At 36.8% G+C, this 6619-nt stretch overlaps 1 long non-coding RNA gene across 1 annotated transcript; it reads right to left on the bottom strand.

Moving 5' to 3' along the window:
• Positions 1-567: 567 nt before the first annotated feature.
• LOC148155169 (uncharacterized) lies at positions 568-6135 on the bottom strand. The gene is made up of 5 exons (XR_015765600.1): positions 5941-6135; positions 5661-5750; positions 5480-5558; positions 5258-5339; positions 568-826 (listed from the first exon to the last, which is right to left on the bottom strand). It is a non-coding gene; the product is annotated as an uncharacterized LOC148155169 (long non-coding RNA).
• Positions 6136-6619: the final 484 nt, after the last annotated feature.

Genomic DNA, 6619 nt, shown 5'->3' with positions numbered 1-6619 from the left:
TTAACACAGGATGATTCCTGTGTTAAACTGAACAATTTAACAATTGGGACTGGATAATTTTATAATTGGGACAAATATTAACAGATATCAAATATACATAATTAAGGAAAAGTAATTTCTAAGTAGAAACACCTTCAAATTAACGGGATTAAGTTTTTTTATTACTGATTGAAAAAAGCTTAATAAAAAACAATATATCACCTCAAATTATTTTTTCAGACTTCTGTTACCAGTGAAGCTTGAATCTTGTTTGCCACCTTCATCAGATTATTTGCTTATAAAATATTTATTTCAAATGAAAAATCATAATAGATGGTGGCCAGCCTGTCATGCAGTTAACTGATTTCTTCCTTATTCCCCAGGTTTGCCAGGGATTCATAAACAGGGAAAGTTAAAACAATTATTTTATATTTAATGTTTTACCAACCTGCATCTGGCCAGAGTTCCTGTTACACAACTGGATGGTTATTTTATAATAACTACTAAACACTTATTAACAAACTTATGTTTACTTTGTTATCATAATCAAGTATACTCTAGTAAGATACCAGCATTGAAAGAGAAACATAATTTTGTAGGAATATGTTTATTAGAATAACAAAAAAATAAACAAAAACAAGCAGATAATCAGTCAATAACTCCAGGAAATTCAGTGACTGTCAAAAGCAAATATTACCATAATTTAATAGTTTTTTTTCTTCTTCTAAGAAGATGAAGAGACAGTGAAGAGAACATTGGCAGGACACGGGGATGAAGAGAACCTCCAGGAGTTTTTGGGAAGCTGGAAGTAAACCTGGAGCTGCAGTCTGCTCACCTGAAGAGCTGCCTGCATAAAACAATGAAAAATAAGAGTTCACTCTCATACATGAAATACCAATCCAAGGGAAATGTGTTTTTTTTTTATTTACAAATTAAAGTATGATTCTCTGATCATGAAGGGACATTGTATTAAAATATTTTTCTTACTACGAATTTAAATGCCCCAAAACAGTTAATTAGCGAGTGAAACTAATTGATTTTGAAAGTCTGTGTCAACACAATTTATAAAATACCAATATTAACTAAATAAATATAAAAAACAGAACAGATAATAAGCAGCGGAAAACAACAGTCACTTGCTGAAAACAGGCTGCGGTTAGCGGGGAAAACACGTTCCAACCGCCCGTTAAACTGGCAGCTCCTCCGGTCTGTTAGCGGAGCTATGCTACTCCGAAAAACTCCGTAGCAATTATTAAAGTAAGAATATTCTGGATGAACTGAATGGATAGACGAAGCTATAAGGTCTACTTTCTCGCCTAAAAAGAAATTTAAATGTGTTTTCGTGGCAATTAATGGTGGTAAAAATGCAATACATTTCTGTACTGACCTTCTATATTTACCACTGCTGGTGGCGCATTGCATTGTGGGATATCTTGCTGCCTCAAGTCCGCAGAAGGATGCATTGATGCATCCTCGATAAAATGGGCGGAGCAAGAACACATCCGGGTACTTTGAGCGTTCTTGCTTGGATGTGTACTTTGAATTGGAACAGTACTTGGGCCGCTGTCGATGACGTTTCACGAGGACGCGAGAACACAAGTACAGACAAAGCATATTGAGAAACGGCCATGGTTTCCAGCGAACGAGCAACGCGTATAGTACGGTGACGTCATGCACAGTGTGCTCTATTGGTAGAATTAGAGTTGTGCTGTAATGTCATTGGTTGTTTTTTTTTAAACAATGGTTGAGTGGCTTTTTTAACGGCCTTCCTTGAGAAATGAGCCAGTCTTGTACAGACACGCTCTGAGTTAGCTTCGTGTGAGCTTAGAGTTTACAAACACCAGACGGAACTTTACTGAATAGCTTTTAAGCATATTTTGTAGGTTCATCAACTGTTTGAGGATCTTTTCGTCGAGGTAAGTCCTTGCATGTGTTTGTTAAAGATGTTATGAAATACGTTTGTTGTGTTTGGAATAAGTAGAGGCCTGTACTCGTTAGCATTAGCTTTGGAGAGGCTAGTAACGGCTTGCTACCTGGATGCATTAGGGGCCCAATCTAGCTATATTTTTTGGGGATAATTCAGAATATACTACACACAGTAGGTTTTTGTAGTATTTTACTTGAGAACAGGGGAAATGTTTATCCTCCGGCTGGGGGTTTGTGCCAATGTAAGTGACGCAAAATCTATTCATAGCTACCGTAGGCTTCCATGTTGTTGGTTTGCAGACACGTGGTATTTACCATGGAGGAATTAAGAGGGAGGCTTATACAAAGCTGAAGTTTTTGTGTGTGTGTGACTGTATCTGACTGGTTATTTGTGAGTAACTGTATTTGACAGCGTGTTTGTGTGAGTTGCTGTATTTGACGGCGTGTTTGTGTGAGTTGGTTTCCAATTCTAGCTTCCAATGGCTAAAGGGCGATTCCACTTAATTTTTCACTACTTTCTGCATCTTTAATCAATTCTAGTTTAAAAAGTACTACACCTAGAGACTTGAAACCTGGACTAGCTTATTATGTTGTAATGGCAGAATATTTATAAGCATTTTTAGGATTTGTTAAACCTTTTTCTTATTTGTGAAAACTCAATAAAGTTAGATTTTCACCATTTTTGGCACCTCTTTCATTACTAGAATTGCTCTAATTAAAAAAAAACTACAACTCTTAGATTCTTCAAAGCTGGACTAGATAACTGTTCTAATAGCAGAATATTTCAAACCATGTTAGTGATTTGTGAAACCTTTTTATGATTTGTGAAAACTGAAAGTTCGATAATCACTATTTTTTGGCTTCTGGATCACATTAGAACTGCTCTAATAAAAAAAACTACAACACAGACTGTTCAAACCTGGACTAGATTATTCTGCTATAACAGCAGAATATTTACAACCATGTTTGGGATTTGTGAAACTTTTTTCTGATTTGTGAAACTTCAAGAAAGGTTTTTCTTTTTTTTTTTACCACTTATTTGCATCTGGATCACATTATTTTTACAAAAACAATAGGCCTTCGCAGGGCTTAGCTGCTCGGGCCTAATTAGAAAAACAATAGGCCTTCGCAGCGCTTAGCTGCTCGGGCCTAAAACTAATAAACATTAGAAAAACAATAGGCCTTCGCAGCGCTTAGCTGTTCGGGCCTAATAATAATAAACAGCACGATTACAATAGGCCTTCGCAGCGCTTAGCTGCTCGGGCCTAAAAATCGGGGTCTTGTCAATTACAAAATAATCATATTGTATTTTCAAAAATTGTTTTTAGCAGTAAAAATTTAATGTTCCTACTCCCTGATCAAAAAACACACACATCCATATTTGCCCTGAACCCCCCTAGCTGCGTTAAATGGTTCGTTTCTACTCGGAGCGCTTGAGTGACGCCGTTAGCAGCAGACAGTGGAAGACATGAATGATTGTCAGTTACTATGCTGCTAAGAAAAGCTATAAAATCAGGTTTTCAAAATAAAAGAGAGAGGTAGAGAGAGAGAGATAAAAAGGCAAGAGTGTTAATTTATAACCCAGTTTTTCTCCAAGAGAGGTGGGTAGACTGTGTGAGATTATCAACCATTTAGCATAATTAGCTTAGCTACAGACTACTGTTTGCCTCCCTTTGTGGAGGCAAAAACAGGAGGAGGAGGCATTTAATGAACTAAGAAAAAAATTACCAACATATTCATATATTTAACTTGTCCCTTGTACCTTTTACCACTTGACAACAGATGAATCAGTCAGCAGGAGCTCTAACCCACGTCCCTCCTGACCCATTCTCTCCCAAGTGAAATTAAAGCTGTAGTATGTCACTTTTATATAAATATTTTTTTCACATTTTAAAACTGTCATTACGTTGTTACAGTATGGCATGAGAGGTAATCTGTGAAAAATCTATTTCCTCTGCTTTTTCCCAGTGCTAGAAACAACCAGTCAAAGGCAGGAGAGTTTTAGTGCTGTCGATCACAATCTAATTTTTTGTCCGGGGGCCACAATTCCTGGCAGCGCCCCTGCATAGCATAATCACATTATCTAGACCAGTGTTTTTCAACCACTGTTCCGCGGCACACTAGTGTGCCGTGAGTGATCGTCAGGTGTGCCGTGGAAATTATTGAATTTCACCTATGGTACCATATTTTCCGGACTGTAAGCTGCTACTTTTGTCCTAAACTTTGAACCATGCGGATTGTAGCCCGGTGCGGCTTTTCTGTGTATTTTTCTTCAACCACCAGGGGGCTTTCTAGCAGGAAGTGAATCATTAGAAGTCAAAATTGTAAATCAAAGAAGAACGCATTGATTTTCATTTATAACAACCACATGCTAGCAGCAGGCACGACGGAGAAATGTTTTCAAACTCATATGATGCAGCTTTTAAGTTGAGGGCTGTCGGTCTGGCACTACAGGAGGGAAATAAAGCCGCTGCACTTAAGCTCGGTGTGAACAAAACCATGGTTAGTAGTGGCTAGCGGCATAATCATGTAATTTTCTTACCACTTACAGAGCATTTTACATTAAAACAAGAAAATTAGTGATGCATGAATGTTACAGGTAGCGGTGAGAGCATTGTATCTAGCAAGACTGTGACGACAATGAAGCTCAGCAGTAGTTGGAAAGAACATGGGTCCATTTCCCTCAACATGTCTGTGTGAAGTGAGCTTCTCAAGCCTGGCTACTATAAAAACTGAAACCAGAGAGAGACTGAGAGCTATTGAGGAAGAGCTTTGTCTTTCTTCAATTTCTGCCAGGAAATCAGCTGTTTTCATCCAAACATGCACAGGTTTCACACTTGATGGGTAAAATATACAGATATTGACATTTTGTACATGCAAATCTTCATATTTTAACAGTGAAATCTTTCCCAAATATTATTGCTTCTTTCAGAATAAGAATTATTTTATGTATTCCGGCTATAAGAATGCTTGTGAAATAGTTTGTAAAACACTTTGAAGTTTTCTACAACTTCTTTAAATTTAAGACCACATTGTTGTGGCACTGTTCAGGTGTATTTTTGAAGTGGACATGTTACATGCAATTTGAAATAAGAAATGTAAAATGTGATTAAAAAAACAAAACATTTTTGTGTTTATTTGATTCCTATTCAAGGCACTTTGATAAGAATGACTATATATGTAATATAGGCGGCTACAGAGTATCTTTGTTTACATTTTTGGTTGGTGGTGTGCCTCGAGATTTTTTCAATTAAAACGAACCTTGGCTCGAAAAAGGTTGAAAAACACTGATCTACATAAACAATACTGAAACATAAAATATCATCAACATTCTAAAATATTAGATACTCACACACAGTTTCATCTCTGTTATCATCAGAACGTTCCTGAAGAGTTCTGATTAACACAAATGTGACTCCCATTCTGTGGAGTGTCTGTGGAAATAAATGTGAAATGAAAAAAATATTGTAGGAAATATATTGCTTTCTCAAAAATACATAAATAAATAAGTTAAAATTATTCTCAACCAGCCACTGTACAATCGGGAATCAATGCAGTGATACATAATACATACCGGCTTCATCGCTCCGTCCTGATATCCGTCCTCCGTCCGCCATGTTGTCGATCTCTGCTGCTTTCCACACTCTGCCTTGCTGTATTGCGTTATAACAAAATAAATAAAATAACCGGAAGATCAGTTTTCCTTACAAATATGCGAGTGTTCACTATTTACTAAATGTGAAATCATAACTTACTGAATTTCTCTTCGTCCTGGTGAACTCCGTAAGAGCTCCTCGGCACCGTGATCTGAGGCCTGGCTGTTTAGGCTTGGCCATTTTTCAGGTCTGAAAAGAAATAAAAGAAGATGCGAGTATTTTTAAGAGTTCAGAACATCACATGTAATAAAAAATACAATACGAAATCTCTCCCTACACTTGTTTTGGCATTATGAAAACAACAGACCGCTTTCTGTAAGAAACAAACAAAGCAACTCGCCTCGCTGCACGTGCTCACTATTCATAAAAGCTTTCTTACTGTGAGTTCGGCCTTGTTGGACCGACCGCTGCAGTGTCATCTGTTGTTTTCCGCCGGGAAAATGCTTAATATCAATACAATACTGAAAAAGTAACTCCATGAAATAGTACTTTTTCCACCATTTCACACAACGCACGGGGATTTTCGTTCATGTTGGGTCTACCTTAGCACCCGTTAGCACCGGTGCAAATATTCCTCTGGAGCTTAATGGCGGCTGCTTGACCAACTATGAAAGCCCATTACTGCCACCAACTGGACTGGAGTGTTAAATGAAAGTTGACAGAAAAAAATGCATTCTAAAAAGTTATTTTTTCAAACGTTACGTGACAGTATATTTTATTTTTATTATAATTATTTGCTAAAATGTTTTTAAATGTGTAGATGTTTATTTACTCAATTCTAATTTTAGTTGTCTCCTTTTTAGTTTATACAGAATATAATGATTCATCATCCATGAGTTATATTTAGTGCTTAACTAACGAAACTTAAAAAAAAAGAATACAAATGTTTATACTCTATCAGAAGGTATCGCATACTTTCAACCAATTTGTTCTTCAATTTAAACTCGAGTTAAACAACTGAATATTGATAAATCATCTGTAGTTTCTTAAGTCCTGTATTGTGATGTGGAATGGTGTCACTACCACTCCAATATAGCATGACTCTGGGTCCAATATAG

The sequence above is a fragment of the Poecilia mexicana genome, unplaced genomic scaffold, assembly GCF_051168715.1.
Source record: "Poecilia mexicana isolate PSO_F unplaced genomic scaffold, ASM5116871v1 scaffold_16, whole genome shotgun sequence".
Taxonomy (NCBI): domain Eukaryota; kingdom Metazoa; phylum Chordata; class Actinopteri; order Cyprinodontiformes; family Poeciliidae; genus Poecilia; species Poecilia mexicana.
This window is presented reverse-complemented; position numbering and strand designations above follow the sequence as displayed.